The sequence below is a fragment of the Hyperoodon ampullatus genome (genome assembly GCF_949752795.1).
Source record: "Hyperoodon ampullatus genome assembly, chromosome: 15".
Classification (NCBI taxonomy): Eukaryota; Metazoa; Chordata; class Mammalia; order Artiodactyla; family Ziphiidae; genus Hyperoodon; species Hyperoodon ampullatus.
The window spans coordinates 15,437,427-15,460,838 of record NC_136928.1 but is presented as its reverse complement, the minus strand read 5'-3'; the positions used below and the strand labels follow the sequence as shown (position 1 = coordinate 15,460,838).

Genomic DNA, 23,412 nt, shown 5'->3' with positions numbered 1-23,412 from the left:
ATGCAGACCACCGGGGCACTACTCATTCCTCCTGCTCTGATCCACTCTTGTACCAGGGGCCTGATCAGGCCTGGGTCTGCCTCCTTACTGAGGAGGCCAGAGATCCCATCTGAACAGCCTTCCTACAGCAGTGTCCCACTTCAGGTGGCCAGGCAGGAGTTCTAGACCAGTGTAGTCTCCCAGGACACTGACACAGCAGTCAAGTTTATTGGCGCTGGGGCCACCACAGTTGGTGTGGTTGGTTCAGGGACCGGTACTGGAAGAGCGTTTGGCAGCTTGATCATTGGCTATGCCAAGAACCCATCTCTGAAGCAGCAGCTCTTCTCCTATGCCATTCTGGGCTTTGCCCTATCTGAGGCTATGTGGCTCTTCTATCTGATGGTCGCCTTCCTCATCAATTTCGCCATGTGAGGCTTCATGGAGGTCTCCTACCCACCCCTGCTGCTTGGACTCCAGGCCATGCCTGGTGCTGGAGTGTGCTAAGCTTTACCATTAAACACAATGTTTCTCTAAACTCAAAAAAAAAAAACCTCAAGGGCCCATAAATTAGCAAAGTTCTTCCATATTGGTCTACAAATATTGGAGATGCAACTATTTTTTCAAATGCCAAATTTTCAATGATCACAAGGCATACAAAGAAACGAGGAAATACTCATTTAAAGAAAGAAAATAAATCTCCAGAAGCCATCTCTGAAGAAACACATGCATCAGTTACTAGACAAAGACTTTCAAAGGAAACTACCTTAATATAGTACAAGCCATATCTGGAAAACCCACAGCAAATGTCATATCAATGATGAAAACTGAAGGTGTTTCCTTTAAGATGAGGAACAAGGCAAGTATGCCCACTTTCACCACTTCTATTCAACCAGGTACAAGAAGCTCTAGTTAGAGAAATTAGGCAAAGAAAAAAATAAAAGTCATCTAAACTGGAAAGAAAGAAAATTATCTGTTTGCAAATAATATGATCTTATATGCATAAAATCCTAAAGATTCTACCAAAAACCTGTTAGAACTGATAAATGAATTCAGCAAAGTAGCAGGATACAAAGTCAATACACAAAAATCAGTTGCATTTCTAAACACTAACAATGAATTACCCAAAGAGGAAATAACAAACACAATTCCATTTACAATAGCATCAAAAAGAATAAGATACTTAGGAATTAACCAAAGAGGTGAAGACTTGTACAATGAAAATGACAAAACATTACTGAGAGGAATTAAAGATGTATATAAATAAAGCACATCCCATGTTCATGGGTTGGAAGACAATATTGTTAAGATGTCAATAGCATCCAAAGCAACCTACAGATTCAATACAATCACTGTCTAAATCCCAAGGACATTTTTTTACAGAATTAGAAATGCCATCCTAAAATTCATATGGAATCTCACAGGACCTTGAATAGCCAAAATAATCTTGAAAAAATAACAAAGTTGGAGGCCTGATTTCCAAACATATTACAAAGTTACCATAATCGGGACTTCCCTGGTGGCGCAGTGGTTGAGAGTCCGCCTGCCGATGCAGGGGACACGGGTTCGTGCCCCGGTCCGGGAAGATCCTGCATGCCATGGAGCGGCTGGGCCCGTGAGCCATGGCCACTGAGCCTGCGCGTCCGGAGCCTGTGCTCCGCAACAGGAGAGGCCACAACAATGAGAGGCCCGCATACCGCAAAAAAAAAAAAAAAAAAGTTACCATAATCAAAACACTGTGGTACTGGCATAAAGACAGACATATAGACAAGTGGAAAGGAATAGAGAGCCCAGAAATACACCCTCATGCATATTGTTAAATAATTTTTGACAGAGGTGCCAAGACCATTCAACGCGGAAATAACAGTTTTTTCCAGAAGTGGTGTTGGGAAAACTGGATGTCCACATATAAAAGAATAAAGTTGGGAAGATGGCAGTGTGGAAAGACACAGAGTTGGCATCCCCCACAACTAGGGCACCTGCCAGCCGCTGGTGGGGTACTCCAACGCCCAAGGAGATGGGAGGAACCCCAAAGTGAACCGGTAGGACATAGGGAGACTGGGGGGGGGGAAGGAGAAGTGGAGGCCAGAAAGGAACGGCACCCCTGAGGCTGGGGAGATCAGGAGAGGCAGGTGGAAGGGGACCTCTGGGAGGAGCAGGACAGGAGCGGAGGGCATTTGCCCTGCCCACTCAGACCCAGGGAGCCTGCTGAGCTCCCAGGCCAATCCCCTACCCTTCAAACCCCCCTCCAGGCCATGAGGGTCCTTGGGGACATAGAAGGGAGGCCCAGAATATAAGGACAGGCAGGCGGGAGGGGCCGTCCAGGAGGAGCAGGAGAAGAGAGGAGGGTGTTAGCCCCGCCCACTAAAGCCCAGAAAGCCTACTGGTGTCCCAAGTGACATCCTCTGCTCTCTGAGACCAGGGGTGGGGGGCAAGCCTGGGGCCCTTCTGTTCCTTGAACCTAAGCCCCAACCCCCCACAGCACCCAGGGCCTTTTTCAACCCTGTGGGTCCTGAGCATTGGCCCCGCCCACCACCCAAACCTTGCCCTGCTTAGGCTCCACCCTCCACAGCCAAGATCTTTTCTCCTTTTTTTCTTTTTCTTTTCCCTCCCCCTCTTTTTTTACTATTGTGGTACTGATGTAGTTTCCAGTTACTGATTCATCTATATTTTTATTTTTATATTCTTTCTAACATATCTGTTATTTTTCTAGTCTAATTTTATTTTTTACTTTGTTATTCTTTTTTGTATTTTGTTTTTTATTTTTGCCACCCCACGCAGTATGTGGGATCTTGGCTCATGAGCCCAGGGTCAGGCCAAAGCTCCTGCAGTGGGAGCTCCAAGTCCAAATCACTGGACTAACAAAGAACTTCAGACACCAGGGAATATTCATCAGAGTGAGGTCACACGGAGTTCCTCATCTCAGTACCAAGACCCAGCTCTACTCAATAGCCTACAAAGTGCCCTGTTGGAAGCCTCAGGCCAAACAACCAGTAAGACAGGAACACAATCCCACTCATAAAAAAAAAAGAGAGAGAGAGAGAGATGGCAAAACAGTATGTCACAGATGAAGGAGCAAGGTAAACACCTACAAGACCAAATAAATGAAGAGGAAATAAGCAATCTACCTGAAAAAGAATTCAGAGTAATCATAGTAAAGATGATCCAGAAGCTCAGAAATAGAATGGAGTCACGAATTGAGAAAATACAAGAAATGTTTAACAAAGATATAGAAGAACTAAAGAACAAACAGAGATAAACAACACAATAACTGAAATGAAAAATACACTAGAAGGAATAAATAACAGAATAACTGAGGCAAAAAAATGAATAAGTGAGCTGGAAGCCAAAATGGTGGAAATAACTGCCGAGGAATAGAATAAATAAAAAAGAATGAAAAGAATTGATGACAGTCTCAGAGACCTCTGGGACAACATTAAATGCACCAACATTTGAATTATAGGGGTCCCAGAAGAAGAAGAGAAAAAAAAGCATCTGAGAAAATATTTGAAGAGATTATAGTGGAAAACTTCCCTAACATGGGAAAGGAAATAGTCACCCAAGCCCAGGAAGCACAGAGAGTCCCATACAGGATAAATCCTAGGAAAAACACACCAAGACACATATTAATCAAACTAACAAAAATTAAATTCAAAGAAAAAATATTAAGGCAGCAAGGGAAAAACAGAAAATAACATACAAAGGAATCCCCATAAGGTTATCAGCTGATTTTTCAGCAGAAACTCGGTAGGCCAGAAGGGAGTGGCAGGATATATTTAAAGTGATGAAAGAGAAAAACCTACAACCAAGATTACTCTCCCCAGCAAGGATCTCATTCAGATTCAATGGAAGTCAAAAGCTTTTCAGACAAGCAAAAACTAAGAGAATTCAGCACCACCAAACCAGCTTTACAACAAATAATAAAGAAACTTCTCTAAGCAGGAAACACAAGAGAAGAAAAAGACCCACAGAAACAAACCCAAAACAATTAAGAAAATGGTAATAGAAACATACATATTGATAATAACCTTGAATATAAATGGATTAAATGCCCCAACCAAAAGACACAGACTGGCTGAATGGATACAAAAACAAGACCCATATATATGCTGCCTACAAGAGACCCACTTCAGACCTAGGGACACATACATACTGAAAGTGAATGGACAGAAAAAGATATTCCATGCAAATGGAAATCAAAAGAAAGCTGGAGTAGCAGTAGTCATATCAGATAAAATAGACTTTAAAATAAAGACTGTTACAAAAGATAAGGAGGGACACTACATAATGATCAAGGGGTCAATCCAAGACAAAGATATAACAATTATAAATGTTTTTGCACCCAACATAGGAGCACCTCAATACATAAGGCAAATGCTAACAACCATGAAAGGAGAAATCGACAGTAACACATTAATAGGAGGGGATTTTAACACCCCACATACACCAATGGACAGATCATCCAAACAGAAAATAAATAAGGAAACACAAGTTTTAAATGGAACAATATACCAGATAGATCTAATTGATACTTATAGAACATTCCACCCAAAAGTGGCAGAATACACTTTCTTCTCGCATGCATATGGAACATTCTCCAGGATAGATCACATCTTGGGTCACAAATCAAGCCTCAAAAAATTAAAGAAAATTAAAGTCATATCAAGCATCTTTTCTGACCACAACGCTATGAGATTAGAAATCAATTACAGGAAAAAAAACTGTAAAAAACACAAATATATGGAGGCTAAACAGTGCACTACTAAATAACCAACAGATCACTGTAGAAATCAAAGAAATTAAAAAATACATAGAAACAAATGACAATGAAAATACGATGTCCTAGAACCTATGGGACACAGCAAAAGCAGTTCAGGGAATTTTTTAGCAATTCAATCTCACCTCAAGAAAAAAGAAAAATCTCAAATAAAGAATCGAACCCTACACTTAAGACAACTTGACAAAGGAGAACAAAGAAAACCCAAAGTCAGTAGAACGAAAGAAATCATACAGATCAGAGCAGAAATAAATGAAATAGAAATGAAGAGAATAATAGCAAAGATCAATAAAACTAAAAGCTGGTTCTTTGAGAAGATAAACAAAATTGATAAACCCTTATCCAGACTCATCAAGGAAAAATGGGAGAGGACACAAATCAATAAAATTAGAAATGAAATAGGAGAAATCACAACTGCAGAAATACAAAGGATTATAAAAGACTACTACAAACAACTATGTGCCAATAAAATGCACAACCATGAAGAAATGGACAAATTCTTGGAAAGGTACAATTTTCCAAGACGGAACCAGGAATTATTAGAAAATATAAAACAGATCACAAGTAATGAAATTGAAATTCTAACTAAAAATATTCCAGCAAACAAAAGTCCAGAACCAGATGACTTCACTCGCAAATTCCATCAAGCATTTAGAGAAGAGCTAACACTGATCCTTTTCAAATTCTTCCAAAAAATTGCAGAGGGAGAAACACTCCCAAATTCATTCTACGAAGCCACGATCACCCTGATACCGAAACCAGACAAAGATATCACAAAAAAAGGAAATTACAGACCGATATCACTGATGAACATAGATGTAAAAATCCTGGACAAAATACTAGCAAACAGAATTCAACAGCATATTAAAAGGATCGTACACCATGATCAAGTGGGATTTATCCCAGGGATGCAAGGATTCTTCAATATATGCAAATCATCAATGTGATACACCATATTAACAAATTAAAGAATAAAAACTATATGATCATCTCAATAGATGTAGAAAAAGCTTTTGACAAAATTCGACACTCATTTATGACAAAAACACTCCAGAAAATGGGCATAGAGGGAACCTACCTCAACATACTAAAGGCCATATATGACAAACCCAGAGCAAGCATCATAATCAATGGTGAAAAACTGAAAGCATTTCCACTAAGATCAGGAACAAGACAAGGATATCCACTCTCACCACTCTCATTCAACATAGTTTTGGAAGTCCTAGCCACGGCAATCAGAGAAGAAAAAGAAATAAAAGGAATACAAATTGGAAAAGAAGAAGTAAAACTGTCACTGTTTGCAGATGACATGATACTATACGTAGAAAATCCTAAAGATGCCACCAGAAAACAACTAGAGCTAATCAATGAATTTGCCAATAACATGATACTACACATAGAAAATACTAAAGCTGACATTAGAAAACTACTAGAACTAATCAATGAATTTGGTAAGGTTGCAGGATACAATATTAATGCACAGAAGTCTCTGGCATTCCTATACACCAACAATGAAAAATCAGAAAGAGAAATTAAGGAAACTCTCCCATTTACCACTGCAACAAAAAGAATAAAATACCTAGGAATAAACCTGCCTAAGGAGGCGAAAAACTTGTATTCAGAAAACTATAAAACACTGATGAAAGATATCAAAGATGACATAAACAGATGGAGAAATATACCATGTTCTTGGATTGGAGGAATCAATATTGTGAAAATGACTACACTACCCAAAGCAATCTATAGATTCAGTGCAATCCCTATCAAACTACCAATGGCATTCTTCACAGAATTAGAACAAAAAATTTTACAATTCGTATGGAAACACAAAAGACCCCGAATAGCCAAAGCAATCTTGAGAAAGAAAAATGGAGTTGGAGGAATCAGGCTCCCTGACTTCAAACTATACCACAAAGCTACAGTAATCAAGATAGTATGGTACTGGCACAAAAACAGAAATACAGATCAGTGGTAGAGGACAGAATGCCCAGAGATAAACCCATGCACATGTAGGCACCTAATTTATGACAAATGAGGCAAGAACATACAATGGAGAAAAGGCAGCCTCTTCAATAAGTGGTGCTGGGAAAACTGGACAGCTACATGTAAAAGAATGAAATCAGAACACTACCTAACACCATACACAAAAATAAACTCTAAATGGATTAAAGACTTAAATGTAAGACCAGACAGTATAAAACTCTTAGATGAAAACATAGGAAAAACACACTTTGACATAAACCACAGCAAGATCTTTTTTGAGCCACCTCCTGGAGTAACAGAAATAAAAACAAAAATAAACAAATGGGACATAACTAAACTTAAAAGCTTTTGCACAGCAAAGGAAACCATAAACAAGACAACCCTCTGAATGGGAGAAAATATTTGCAAATGAAACAACAGACAAAGGATTAATCTCCAAAATATCCAAACTACTCATGGAGCTCAATATCAAAAAAAAAAATCCAGTTAAAAAATGGGCAGAAGACCTAAATAGACATTTTACCAAGGAAGACATACAGATGGCCAAGAGGCACATGGAAAGATGCTCAACATCACTAATTGTTAGAGAAATGCAAATCAAAACTACAATGAGGTATCACCTCACACCAGTCAGAATGGCCATTATCAAAAAATCTAGAAACAATAAATGCTGGAAAGGGTGTGGTGAAAAGGGAACCCTCTTGCACTGCTGGTGGGAATGTAAATTGATACAGCCACTATGGAGAACAGTATGGAGGTTCCTTAAAAAACTAAATATAGAAGTACCAAATGACCCAGCAATCCCACTCCTGGGCATATACCCTGAGAAAACCATAATTCAAAAAGAGACATGTACCCCAGTGTTCATTGCAGCACTACTTACAATAGCCAGGACATGGAACCAACCTAAATGTCCATCGACAGATGAATGGATAAAGAAGATTGGCACATATATACAATGGAATATTACTCAGCCATAAAAAGAAACGAAATTGAGTTATTTGTAGTGAGGTGGATGGACCTAGAGCCTGTCATACAGAGTGAAGTAAGTCAGAATGAGAAAAAACAAATACTGTATGCTAACGCATATATATGGAATCTAAAAAAAAAAAATGGTACTGATGAACCTAGTTTCAGGGCAGGAATACAGAGGTAGACATAGAGAATGGACTTGAGGACATGGGGTGGGAGGGCGAAGCTGGGATGAAGTGTGAGTAGCATCGACATATATACACTACTGAATGTAAAATAGTTGGCTGGTGGGAAGCAGCAGTGTAGCACAGGGAGATCAGCTCAGTACTTTGCGATGACCTATAGGGGTGGGATAGGGAGGACGGGAGGGAGGCTCAAGAGGGCATATGGTGACATGTGCATGCATATGGCTGATTCGCTTTGTTGTGCAACAGAAACTAACACAGTATTGTGAAGCAATTATACTCCAATAAAGATCTATTTTTTAAAAAAAGTAAAAGAGAAAAAGAATAAAGTTGGGCCCTTATCTTATACCATATACAAAAATTATTCAAAATGGATCAAAAACCTAAATATAAGAGATTAAACTATAAAACTCTTAGAAGAAAACCAAGAGGAAAAGCTTCAGGACACTGGATTTTGTAATAATATTTGGAATATGATACTAAGAGTAAAGGCAATAAAAGATAAATGGACTTAATCAAAATTAAAACCCTTTGGGGACTTCCCTAGTGGTCCAGTGGTAACGAATCCACCTTACAATGCAGGGGACACGGGTTCAATCCCTGGTCAGGGAACTAAGATCCCACATGCCGCAGAGCAACCAAGCCCACGGGCCACAACTACTACTGAGCTCACGCACCTCAACTAGAGAGCCTGCGTGCCACAAACTACAGAGCTCACGCACCCTGGAGCCTGCATGCCACAACTAGAGAAGAGAAAACCCACACACCACAACTAGAGAGAAGCCCGTGCACCACAACAAAGAGCCCGCATGCCACAACTAAGACCCTACGCAGCCAAAAATAAATAAAATAAATAAATAATAAATCTTTTTTAAAAAATTAAAACCTTTGTACATCAAAGGACACTAATAACAGAGTGAAAGGCAATCCATGGAGGAGAGGAATATATTTCCAAATCAGGGATTAATATCTAGATTATACAAAAAACTACCACAACTCAGCAACAACACAGACATACACACACACACAAAACTGATTTTAAAATGGGCAAGATGGGACTTCCGGGTAAGATGGCGGAAGAGTAAGACGCGGAGATCACCTTCCTCCTCACGGATACACCAGAAATACAGCTACACGTGGAACAACTCCTACAGAACACCTACTGAACGCTGGCAGAAGACCCCAGACCTCCCAAAAGGCAAGAAACTCCCCACATACCTGGGTAGGGCAAAGCGGAGAGATTCCCGCACAGAGGATCGGTGCCGAGCGGCACTCACCAGCCCGAGAGGCTTGTCTGCTCGCCCGCCGGGGCGGGCGGCGCTGGAAGCTGAGGCTCGGGCTTCGGTCAGAGCGCAGGGAGAGGACTGGGGCTGGCGGCGAGAACTCAGCCTGAAGGGGGCTAATGTGCCACAGCTAGCCGGGAGGGAGTCCGGGAAAACTCTGGAGCTGCCGAAGAGGCAAGAGACTTGTTCTTCCCTCTTGGTTTCCTGCTGCGCGAGGAGAGGGGATTAAGAGCGCTGCTTAAAGGGGCTCCACAGACGGGCGCGAGTCGCGACTGAAAGCGCGGAGCCCAGTGACGGGCGTGGGACGCTGGGGCTGCTGCTGCCGCCGCCAAGAAGCCCGTGTGCGAGCGCAGGTCACTGTCCACACCGCCCTTCCGGGAGCCTGAGCAGCCCGCCACTGCCGGGGTCCCGGGATCCAGGGGCGGCTTCCCTGGGAGAACGCACGGCGCGCCTCGGGCTGGTGCAACGTCACGCCGACCTCTGCCACTGCAGGCTCGCCCCGCACTCCGTGCCCCTCCCTCCCGCCCGGCCTGAGTGAGCCAGAGTTCCCGAAGAGGCTGCTCCTTTAACCCTTTCCTGTCTGAGCGAAGAACAGACGCCCTCCGGCGACCTACACGCAGAGGAGGGGCCAAATCCAAAGCTGAGACCCGGGAGCTGTGAGAACAAAGAAGAGAAAGGGAAACCTCTCCCAGCAGCCTCAGAAGCAGCGGATTAAAGCTCCACAATCAACTTGATGTACCCTGCATCTGTGGAATACATGAATAGACAACAAATCATCCCAAATTGAGGAGCCAGGAGTCAGTGCTGTGCCTCTGAGGTGGGAGAGCCAACTTCAGGACAGTGGTCCACAAGAGACCTCCCAGCTCCACATAATATCAAACGGCGAAAATCTTCCAGAGATCTCCATCTCAACACCAGCACCCAGCTTCACTCAACGACCAGCAAGCTACAGTGCTGGACACCCTATGCCAAACAACTAGCAAGACAGGAACACAACGCCACCCATTAGCAGAGAGGTGGCCTAAAATCATAAAAAGTCTGCAGACACCCCAAAACACACCACCAGACGTGGACCTGCCCACCAGAAAGACAAGAGCCAGCCTCATCCACCAGAACACAGGCACTAGTCCCCTCGACCAGGAAACCTACACAACCCACTAAACCAACCTTAGCCACTGGGGACAGACACCAAAAACAACAGGAACTACGAACCTGCAGCCGGCAAAAAGGAGACCCCAAACACAGTAACATAAGCAAAATGAGAAGACAGAAAAACACACAGCAGGAGAAGGAGCAAGATAAAAACCCACCAGACCTAACAAATGAAGAGGTAATAGGCAGTCTATCTGAAAAAGAATTCAGAATAATGATAGTAAAGATGATCCAAAATCTTGGAAATAGAATAGACAAAATGCAAGAAACAGTTAACAAGGACCTAGTAGAACTAAAGATGAATCAAGCATCGATTAAAAACACAATAAATGAAATGAAAAATACTCTAGATGGGATCAATAGCAGAATAACTGAGGCAGAAGAACGGATAAGTGAGGTGGAAGATAAAATAGTGGAAATAACTAATGCAGAGCAAAATAAAGAGAAAAGAATGAAAAGAACAGAGGACAATATCAGAGACCTCTGGGACAACATTAAACGCACCAACATTCGAATTATAGGGGTTCCAGAAGAAGAAGAGAAAAAGAAAGGGACTGAGAAAATATTTGAAGAGATTATAGTTGAAAACTTCCCTAATATGGGAAAGGAAATAGTTAATCAAGTCCAAGAAGCACAGAGAGTCCCATACAGAATAAATCCAAGGAGAAATACACCAAGACACATATTAATCAAACTGTCAAAAATTAAACACAAAGAAATCATATTAAAAGCAGCAAGGCAAAAACAACAAATAACACACAAGGGAATCCCCATCAGGATAACAGCTGATCTCTCAGCAGAAACTCTACAAGCCAGAAGGGAGTGGCAGGACATAATTAAAGTGATGAAGGAGAGAAACCTGCAACCAAGATTACTCTACCCAGCAAGGATCTCATTCAGATTTGATGGAGAAATTAAAACGTTTACAGACAAGCAAAAGCTGAGAGAGTTCAGCACCACCAAACCAGCTTTACAACAAATGCTAAAGGAACTTCTCTAGGCAAGAAACACAACAGAAGGAAAAGACCTACAATAACGAACCCAAAACAATTAAGAAAATGGGAATAGGAACATACATATCGATAATTACCTTAAATGTAAATGGACTAAACGCTCCCACCAAAAGACACAGATTGGCTGAATGGATACAAAAACAAGACCCATATATATGCTGTCTACAAGAGACCCACTTCAGACCTAGAGACACATACAGACTGAAAGTAAGGGGATGGAAAAAGATATTCCATGCAAATGGAAACCAAAAGAAAGCTGGAGTAGCAATTCTCATATCAGACAAAATAGACTTTAAAATAAAGACTACTAGAAGAGACAAAGAAGGACACTACATAATGATCAAGGGATCGATCCAAGAAGAAGATATAACAATTGTAAATATTTATGCACCCAACATAGGAGCACCTCAATACATAAGGCAAACACTAACAGCCATAAAAGGAGAAATCGACAGTAACACAATCATAGTAGGGGACTTTAACACCCCACTTTCACCAATGGACAGATCATCCAAAATGAAAATAAATAAGGAAACACAAGCTTTAAATGATACATTAAACAAGATGGACTTAATTGATATTTATAGGACATTCCATCCAAAAACAACAGAATACACATTTTTCTCAAGTGCTCATGGAACATTCTCCAGGATAGATCATATCTTGGGTCACAAATCAAGCCTTGGTAAATTTAAGAAAATTGAAATTGTATCAAGTATCTTTTCCGACCACAATGCTATGAGACTAGATATCAATTACAGGAAAAGAGCTATAAAAAATACAAACACATGGAGGCTAAACAATACATTACTTAATAACGAAGTGATCACTGAAGAAATCAAAGAGGAAATAAAAAAATACCTAGAAACAAATGACAATGGAGACACGACGACCCAAAACCTATGGGATGCAGCAAAAGCAGTTCTAAGAGGGAAGTTTATAGCAATACAATCCCACCTTAAGAAACAGGAAATATCTCGACTAAACAACCTAACCTTGCACCTAAAGCAATTAGAGAAAGAAGAACAAAAACATCCCAAAGTTAGCAGAAGGAAAGAAATCATAAAAATCAGATCAGAAATAAATGAAAAAGAAATGAAGGAAACAATAGCAAAGATCAATAAAACTAAAAGCTGGTTCTTTGAGAAGATAAACAAAATTGATAAACCATTAGCCAGACTCATCAAGAAAAAAAGGGAGAAGACTCAAATCAATAGAATTAGAAATGAAAAAGGAGAAGTAACAACTGACACTGCAGAAATACAAAAGATCGTGAGAGATTACTATAAGCAACTCTATGCCAATAAAATGGACAACCTGGAAGAAATGGACAAATTCTTAGAAATGCACAACCTGCCAAGACTGAATCAGGAAGAAATAGAACATATGAACAGACCAATCACAAGCACTGAAATTGAAACTGTGATAAAAAATCTTCCAACAAACAAAAGCCCAGGACCAGATGGCTTCACAGGCGAATTCTATCAAGCATTTAGAGAAGAGCTAACGCCTATCCTTCTCAAACTCTTCCAAAATATAGCAGAGGGAGGAACACTCCCAAACTCATTCTACGAGGCCACCATCACCTTGATACCAAAACCAGACAAGGATGTCACAAAGAAAGAAAACTACAGGCCAATATCACTGATGAACATAGATGCAAAAATCCTCAACAAAATACTAGCAAACAGAATCCAACAGCACATTAAAAGGATCATACACCATGATCAAGTGGGGTTTATCCCAGGAATGCAAGGATTCTTCAATATACGCAAATCAATCAACGTGATACACCATATTAACAAATTGAAGGAGAAAAACCATATGATCATCTCAATAGATGCAGAGAAAGCTTTCGACAAAATTCAACACCCATTCATGATAAAAACCCTGCAGAAAGTAGGCATAGAGGGAACTTTCCTCAACATAATAAAGGCCATATATGACAAACCCACAGCCAGCATCGTCCTCAATGGTGAAAAACTGAAACCATTTCCACTAAGATCAGGAACAAGACAAGGTTGCCCACTCTCACCACTCTTATTCAACATAGTTTTGGAAGTTTTAGCCACAGCAATCAGAGAAGAAAAGCAAATAAAAGGAATCCAAATTGGAAAAGAAGAAGTAAAGCTGTCACTGTTTGCAGATGACATGATACTATACATAGAGAATCCTAAAGATGCTACCAGAAAACTACTAGAGCTAATCAATGAATTTGGTAAAGTTGCAGGATACAAAATTAATGCACAGAAATCTCTGGCATTCCTATATACTAATGATGAAAAATCTGAAAGTGAAATCAAGGAAACACTCCCATTTACCATTGCAACAAAAAGAATAAAATATCTAGGAATAAACCTACCTAAGGAGACAAAAGACCTGTATGCAGAAAATTATAAGACACTGATGAAAGAAATTAAAGATGATACAAATAGATGGAGAGATGTACCATGTTCTTGGATTGGAAGAATCAACATTGTGAAAATGACTCTACTACCCAAAGCAATCTACAGATTCAATGCAATCCCTATCAAAATACCACTGGCATTTTTCACAGAACTAGAACAAAAAATTTCACAATTTGTATGGAAACACAAAAGACCCCGAATAGCCAAAGCAATCTTGAGAACGAAAAATGGAGCTGGAGGAATCAGGCTCCCTGACTTCAGACTATACTACAAAGCTGCAGTAATCAAGACAGTATGGTACTGGCACAGAAACAGAAAGATAGATCAATGGAACAGGATAGAAAGCCCAGAGATAAACCCACGGACATATGGTCACCTTATCTTTGATAAAGGAGGCAGGAATGTACAGTGGAGAAAGGACAGTCTCTTCAATAAGTGGTGTTGGGAAAACTGGACAGGGACATGTAAAAGTATGAGATTCGATCACTCCCTAACACCATACACAAAAATAAGCTCAAAATGGATTAAAGACCTAAATGTAAGGCCAGACACTATCAAACTCTTAGAGGACAACATAGGCAGAACACTCTATGACATAAATCACAGCAAGATCCTTTTTGACCCACCTCCTAGAGAAATGGAAATAAAGACAAAAATAAACACATGGGACCTAATGAAACTTAAAAGCTTTTGCACAGCAAAGGAAACCATAAACAAGACCAAAAGACAACCCTCAGAATGGGAGAAAATATTTGCAAATGAAGCAACTGACAAAGGATTAATCTCCAAAATTTATAAGCAGCTCATGCAGCTCAATAACAAAAAAACAAACAACCCAATCCAAAAATGGGCAGAAGACCTAAATAGACATTTCTCCACAGAAGATATACAGACTGCCAACAAACACATGAAAGGATGCTCAACATCTTTACTAATTAGAGAAATGCAAATCAAAACTACAATGAGATATCATCTCACACCAGTCAGAATGGCCATCATCAAAAAATCTAGAAACAATAAATGCTGGAGAGGGTGTGGAAAAAAGGGAACACTCTTGCACTGCTGGTGGGAATGTGAATTGGTACAGCCACTATGGAGAACGGTATGGAGGTTCCTTAAAAAACTACAAATAGAACTACCATATGACCCTGCAATCCCACTACTGGGCATATACCCTGAGAAAACCATAATTCAAAAAGAGACATGTACCAAAATGTTCATAGCAGCCCTATTTACAATAGCCCGGAGATGGAAACAACCTAAGTGTCCATCATCGGATGAATGGGTAAAGAAGATGTGGCACATACATACAATGGAATATTACTCAGCCATAAAAAGAAATGAAATTGAACTATTTGTAATGAGGTGGATGGACCTAGAGTCTGTCATACAGAGTGAAGTAAGTCAGAAAGAGAAAGACAAATACTGTATGCTGACACATATATATGGAATTTAAGAAAAAAAAAGGTCATGAAGAACATAGGGGTAAGACAGGAATAAAGACACAGACCTACTAGAGAATGGACTTGAGGATATGGGGAGGGGGAAGGGTAAGCTGTGACAAAGTGAAAGAGCGGCATGGACATATATACACTACCAAACGTAAGGTAGATAGCTAGTGGGAAGCAGCCGCATAGCACAGGGAGATCAGCTCGGTGCTTTGTGACCGCCTGGAGGGGTGGGATAGGGAGGGTGGGAGGGAGACGCAAAAGGGAGGGGATATGGGAACATATGTATACATATAACTGATTAAATTTGTGATAAAAAAAAAAAAAAAAAATGGGCAAGATATTTCAATAAACACTTCTCTGAAGATATGCAAATGACCAATAAGCACATAAGAAGATACTTAATATCTTAGTCATTAGGGAAATGCAAATCAAAACCACAAGGAGACACAACTTTGCATCCATTAGGATGGCTGTGATAAACAAAAATAAAGGAAAAGAAAAGAAAATGTAAATAGCAAGTGTTAGTAAGGATGTGGAGAAATTGGGACCTTTTGTGTTGCTAGTGGGATGTAAAGTGGTATGGCTGCTGTGGAAAACAATTTGGTGGTTCCTCAAAAACTAAACATAAAATCAGCATATGATCCAACCACTCCATTCTGGGTATACACCCAAAAGAAATGAAAGCAGAGACTCAAACAGATACTTTTGCACCCATGTTCACTGCAGCATTAATCACAGCAACCAGAAGGTAGAAGCAATCTAAGTGCCCATGAACAAATGAATGGATAAGCAAAATGTGGTTTGTACATGCAAAGGAATATTATGCAGCCTTAAAAAGGAAGGAACTTCTGACATATGTTACAACATGGATAAAGCCTGAAGATAGAATGCTAAGTGAAATAAACCAGAAGGAAAGATATTATTCCAATTATATGAAATATCCGTAACAGACAAATTCATAGAGACAAAGTACGATAATGATGCCAGAGGCTGGGGGTAGGGAGTAATGGAGAGTTACTGTTTATTTGGGTACAGAGTTTCAGTTTGGGAAGATGAAAAAGTTCTGGAGATGTGTGGTAGTGATAGTTACAGAACAATATGAATGTGCTTAATGGCACAGAACTGTACACTTAAAAATGGCTTAAATGATAATTCTAATGTTATTTACATTTTACCATGATAAAAAAATTAACTCCTTATCAAATGCAAAGTTATCTAGATTTTCTATGTTTCCCTCTAGAAGTTTTATAGTTTCGTGTCTTACATTTAAGTCTATGATCTATTTTGACTTAATTTTTGTGAAAGGTGTAAGGTGTGTCTAGGTCCTTTTTTAAAGATGTGAGATTTATATATATAATGGAATACCACTAAGCCATAAATAGAATGAAATTTTGCCATTTGCAGCAACAGAGATAGCCATGGAGGGTATTACACTAAGTGAAATATGTCAGAAAAAGAAAGACAAATAATGTATGATCACTTATATGTGGAATCTAAAAAATACAACAAACTAGTGAATATAACAAAAAAAGAAGCAGACTCACAGATACAGAGAACAACCTAGTGGTTTCCACTGGGAGAGGGAAGGGAGGACGGGCAATATAGGGGCAGGGGATTAAGAGGTACAAATTATTATGTATAAAATAAGCTACAAGGATATATTATACAACATGTGGAATATAGCCAATGTTTTATAAAATGTACATTGAAACTGTCAAAGTATAAAATAAAACAAAAATAAAAGAATTCTAAAAAGAAAGAAGGTACAATTTTCCAAGACTGAACCAGGAAGAATTAGAAAATATAAACAAACCCACCACAAGTAATGAAATTGAAACTGTAATTAAAAATCTTCCAACAAACAAAAGTCCAGGACCAGATGGCTTCACAGGCAAATTCTATCAAACATTTAGAGAAGAGCTAACACCAATCCTTCTCAAACTCTTCCAAAAAATTGTGGAGGGAGAAACACTCCCAAATTCATTCTACGAAGCCATGATCACTCTGATACCAAAACCAGACATCTTTTTCACAAAAAAAGAAAATTATAGACCAATATCACTGATGAACATAGATGCAAAAATCCTGAACAAAATACTAGCAAACAGAATTCAACAGCACATTAAAAGGATCATACACCACGATCAAGTGGGATTTATCCCAGGAATGCAAGGATTCTTCAATATACGCAAATCAATCAATGTGATACACCATATTAACAAATTAAGGAATAAAAACCATATGATCATCTCAAGAGATGCAGAAAGAGCTTTTGACAAAATTCAACACCGATTTATGATAAAAACTCTCCAGAAAGTGGGCACAGATGGAACCTACCTCAACATACTAAAGGCCATATATGACAAACCCATAGCAAACATCATTCTCAATGGTGAAAAACTGAAAGCATTTCCACTAAGAGCAGGAACAAGACAAGAATGTCCACTCTCGCCACTCTCATTCAATGTAGTTTTGGAAGGCCTAGCCACAGCAATCAGAAAAGAAAAAGAAATAAAAGGAATACAAATTGGAAAAGAAGAAGTAAAACTGTCACTGTTTGCAGATGACATAATACTACAGATAGAAAATACTAAAGCTGCCACTAGAAAACTACTAGAACTAATCAATGAATTTGGTAAACTTGCATGATATGAAATTAATGCACAGAAATCCCTGGCATTCCTATACACTAACAACAAAAAATCAGAAAGAGAAATTAAGGAAACAATCCCATTTGCCATTGCAAAAAGAATAAAATACCTAGGAATAAACCTCCCTAAGGAGGCAAAAGACCTGTACTCAGAAAACTATAAAACACTGATGAAAGATATCAAAGATGACATAAACAGATGGAGAAATATACCATGTTCTTGGATTGGAAGAATCAATATTGTGAAAATGACTATACTACCCAAAGCAATCTACAAATTTAATGCAATCCCTATAAAACTACCAATGGCATTCTTCACAGAACTAGAACAAAAAAATTCACAATTCGTATGGAAATACAAAAGACCCCGAATAGCCAAAGCAATCTTGAGAAAGAAAAATGGAGCTGGAGGAATCAGGCTCCTTGACTTGAAACTATACTACAAAGCTACAGTAATCAAGACAGTATGGCACTGGCACAAAAACAGAACTATAGATCAATGGTACAGGGTAGAATGCCCAGAGATAAACCCACGCACATATGGGCACCTAATTTATGACAAATGAGGCAAGAACATACAATGGAGAGCAGACAGCCTCTTCAATAAGTGGTGCTGGGAAAACTGGACAGCTACATGTAAAAGAATGAAATTAGAACACTACCTAACACCATACACTAAAATTAACTCCAAATGGATCAAAGACCTAAATGTAAGACCGGACTCTATAAAACTCTTATAAGAAAACATAGGAAAAATACTCTTTGACATAAGCCACAGCAAGATCTTTTTTGACCCACCTCCTAGAGTAATGAAAATAAAAACAAAATAAACAAATGGGACCTAATGAAACTTAAAAAGCTTTTGCACAGCAAAAGAAACCATAAGCAAGACAAAAATACAACCCTTGGAATGGGAGAAAATATTTGCAAATGAAGCAACTGACAAAGGATTAATCTCCAAAATATACCAACAGCTCATGGAGCTCAATATCAAAAAAAACAAACAACCCAATTAAAAAATGGGCAGAAGACCTAAATAGACATTTCTCCAAAGAAGACACACAGATGGCCAAGAGGCACATGAAAAGATGCTGAACATCACAAATTGTTAGAGAAATGCAAATCAAAACTACAATGAGGTATCACCTCACACCAGTCAGAATGGCCATCAACAAAAAATGTACAAACAATAAATGCTGGAGAGCGTGTGGAGAAATGGGAACCCTCTTGAACTGTTGGTGGTAATGTAAATTGGTGCAGCCACTGTGGAGAACAATATGGAGGTTCCTCAAAAAACTAAAAATAGAACTACCATATGACCCAGCAATCCCACTACTGGGCATATACCCAGAGAATACCATAATGCAAAAGGACACATGTACCCCAGTGTTCAGTGCAGCACTATTTACAATAGCCAGGACATGGAAACAACCTAAATGTCCAATAACAGATGAATGGTTAAAGAAGATGTGGTACATATATACAATGGAATATTACTCAGCCATAAAAAGGAACGAAATTGGGTTTCTGCAGCCAGAGACCCCAGGACCTAGTTCTGTCTACCAGCAAGCTGACACCTGCTCTGAGACACCATGGACCCCCTCAGCTAGCCACCCCAGGATTCAGTCCCACTCACCAGTGGGCCAACACCAGCTTTGGGACACATCTGACGCCACAGCCAGCCATGTCAGGAACTGGCCCACTCACCAGCAGGTGGACACTAGATCCGGGACTCCTGGCCTGCAACCACCCACCCCAGAACCTGCCTCTGCCCACCACTGGGCCGGCACGAGCCCCTGGACACCTCAAGCTTCACAACCAGCCACCTTGTGACCTGGCCCTGCCCACCAGAGGCCTCCACACAAGGCAGGGCCTGGCAACCAATCAGACTGGGGGCTGGCCATGCCTACCAGACCACCCACAGTTGTCGGCTGGCCACAAGAGAAGGACTCATGCGGCCTCCATAGGGGGCACCCCTAGAGCATATAGCTCTACTGAAGAGAGGGGCAAGCACCACGGGGAGGTATAGGATGTCTCCTACAAAAGCCCACTTCTCCAAGGCTGGAAAATGTAACCAACCTACCAGATACATAAAAATAAAAACAGCAACCTAGGCAAAATGAGGTGACAGAGAAACATGTTCCAAATAAAGGAACAAGATAAAACCCCAGAAGAAATAAGTGAAGTAGAAATAGGCAATCTATCCAATACAGAGTTCAAGGTAATAATCATAAAAATGTTGAAGAACTTGAGAGAAGGTTGGATGAACAGAGTGAGAAGTTAGAAGTTTTTAATAAAGAGTTAGAAAATATAAAGAAGAGCCAAACAGAGATAAAGAATAAATAACAGAAATGAAAGATTCTCTAGAAGGAATCAACAGTGGATGAGATGATATAAAGGAACGGATCAGTGAGCTGGAAGATAAGCGTAGTGGCAATCATTGCTGCTGAACAGAAAAAAGAAATAAGAATAAAAAGAAATGAATTGGGATATTGGGATTGAGATATATATGCCAATGTGTATAAAATAGATAATAAGAAACTGCTGTATAAAAAAATTTAATTTAATTTGAAAAAAAAAAAAAGAAGGGCTTCCCTGGTGGCACAGTGGTTGAGAGTCCGCCTGCCGATGCAGGGGACACGGGTTCGTGCCCCAGTCCAGGAGGATCCCACGTGCCATGGAGCGGCTGGGCCCGTGAACCATGGCTGCTGAGCCTGTGCGTCCGGAGCCTGTGCTCCGCAATGGGAGAGGCCACAACAGTGAGAGGCCCGCGTACCGCAAAAAAAAAAAGAAAAGAAAAGAAATGAGGACAGTTTAAGAGACCTCTGTGACAATGTCAAGCATGCTAACATTTGCATTACAGGGGTCCCAGAAGGAGAAGAAAGAGAGAAAGGCAGGGAATATACTTGAAGATATCATACAAACACCCCTAACCTGGGAAAGGAAACAGACATCCAGGTCCAGGAAGCACAGAGAGTCCCAAAAAGGATGAACCCAAAGAGGACCAAGAAACAGAGTAATTGAAATGGTAAAAATTTAAAATAAAGGGTAAATATTAACATCAGCAAGGGAAAAGCAACAAGTTCCATACAAGGGAACTCCCATAAGGCTACCAGCTGACTTTTCAGCAGAAACCCTGCAGGCCAGAAGAGAGTGGCAGGGTTTAAAGTTATGAAAGGGAAAAACCTACAACCAAGAATACTCTGCCTGGCAAGGTTTTCATTCTGATTTGATGGAGAGATCAAAAGTTTTACAGACAAGCTAAAGCTAAAAGAGTTCAGCACCACCAAGCCAGCTTTAAAAGAAATGTTAAGGAACTTCTCTAAATGAAAAAGAAAAGGCCACAACAAGAAATATGAAAATTATGAAAGAAAAAAATCTCATTGGCAAAGGCAAATATACAATAAAGGCAGTAAATCAACCATACAGAATGCTAGTAGGAAGGTTAAAAGACAAAAGTAGTAAAATCATCTATATCCACAATAAGTAGTTAAGGGATACACAAAACAATAAGATGTAAAATGTGATGTCAAAAATAGTAAACAGGAGGGTGGGAGTAAAAATGCAGTGTTGTTAAAATGCTTTTGAACTTAGAGATCATCAACTTAAAATAATCCCATATAGGGCTTCCCTGGTGGCGCAGTGGTTGAGAGTCCGCCTGCCAATGCAGGGGACACGGGTTTGTGCCCCGGTCCAGGAAGATCCCACATGCCACAGAGCGGCTAGGCCCGTGAGCCATGGCCACTGAGCCTGCGCATCCGGAGCCTGTGCTCCGCAACGGGAGAGGCCACAACAGTGAGAGGCCCGCGTACCACAAAAAAAAAAAAAAAAGTCCCATATATATGTAGATTGCTATATATAAACCTCAAACCAAAAATCTATAATAGATGCACACACAGAAAAGAGAAAGGAATCCAAACATAACACTAAAGCCTCATCAAATCACAAGTGACGAGAACAAAAGAAGAAATAGGCAATAAATATGTAATATCTTAGTATGGTATCAAATGGTAACTAGACTTATCATGGTGGTCATTTTGAAATGTACAGAAATATTGAATCACTATGTTGTAATAACATAGTATTGTAGGTTAATTATACTTCAAAAACAAACTCATAGCAAAAGAGATCAGATTTAAAGTTACCAGAGGTTGGGGTAGGGGAGGGAAATTGGATGAAAGCAGACAAAAGGTATAAACTTCCAGTTACAAGATAAATAAGTACTACAGATGCAATGTAAAACATGATAAATATAATTAACACTGCTGCATGTTATCTGTGCAAGTTATTAAAAGAGTAAATCCTAAGAGTTCTAGTCACAGGAAAAAAATTTTTTTTATTTCTTTAATTTTATATCTATGAGATGATGGATGTTCAACAAACTTATTGTGATACTCATATCATGATGTATGTAAGTCAATTCATTATAGTGTACCTCTTAAAATTATATAGTGCTATATGTCAAATATTTCTCAATAAAACTGGAAGGAAAAAAAAAAGAAAAGACCATCATTACCCGCCATGGAATTGTCAGTCTTTGCTCCTTTGTGAAAGATCATTTGCCTGTAGTTGTGTGTATCTACTTCTCAGCTCTCAATTCTGTTCCATTAATTTATGCACTTATTCTTTTAACACCATGCCATCTTAATTATTATAGCTTTCTAGTTAGTCTTAAAACTGGGTATTGTGAGTCCTCCAACTTTGTTCTTTTTATTCAGTATTATTTTGATTACTCTAGGTCTTTTGCCTTTCCATATAGACTTTATTTTATTCTTTTTATTTATTTTTATTTATTTATTATTTTTGACTGTGTTGGGTCCTCATTGCAGTGTGTGGGCTTCTCATTGCGGTAGCTTCTCTTATTGCAGAGCATGGGCTCTAGAGCACGCAGGCTTCAGTAGATGCGGTGCGTGGGCTCAGTAGTTGTGGCTCACGGGCTTAGTTGCTTGGTGGCATGTGGGATCTTCCTGGACCAGGGCTTGAACCTGTGTCCCCTTCATTGGCAGGCGGATTCTTAACCACTGCACCACCAGGGAAGCCCTCCACATAGATTTTAGAATCATAGCTACAAAATAGCTTATTGGGGTTTTGATTGGGATTGTGTTGAATATATAGATAAATTGACAGACTTATGGCATCTTAACAATATTGCATCTTCCAATGAACAAGGAGTATCTATTTATTTAGATCTTCTTTGATTTATTCTATCAGAGTTTTGTAGTTTTCCTCATATAGATATTATACATATTTTATTACATTTTAAATTCTGTGTGCTATTATAAGGGATATTGTTTTTTAATTTCAAATTCCAAGTGTTTATTGCTGGTATATAGGAAATCAATTTACTTTTGTATATTAATCTTGTATCCTGCAACTTTGCTATACCTCCTTATTAGTTCCAGGAGTTGGGGATGGGGGGCGGCTTTTTGGTTTATTCTTTGGGATTTTCTGCGTAGGGAATCATGTCGTCTGTGAAGAAACAAAATCTGTATATTTTTAAATTTCCTTTCTTTGTGTTGTTACACTAATTAGGAATTCCAGTATAAGAGGAATATGAAAGAT

At 39.5% G+C, this 23,412-nt stretch overlaps 1 pseudogene across 1 annotated transcript; it reads left to right on the top strand.

Moving 5' to 3' along the window:
- Positions 1 to 411, top strand: LOC307064386 (ATP synthase F(0) complex subunit C1, mitochondrial-like; annotated as a pseudogene). Its single transcript has one exon. The product of its transcript is annotated as an ATP synthase F(0) complex subunit C1, mitochondrial-like (transcript).
- Positions 412 to 23,412: the final 23,001 nt, after the last annotated feature.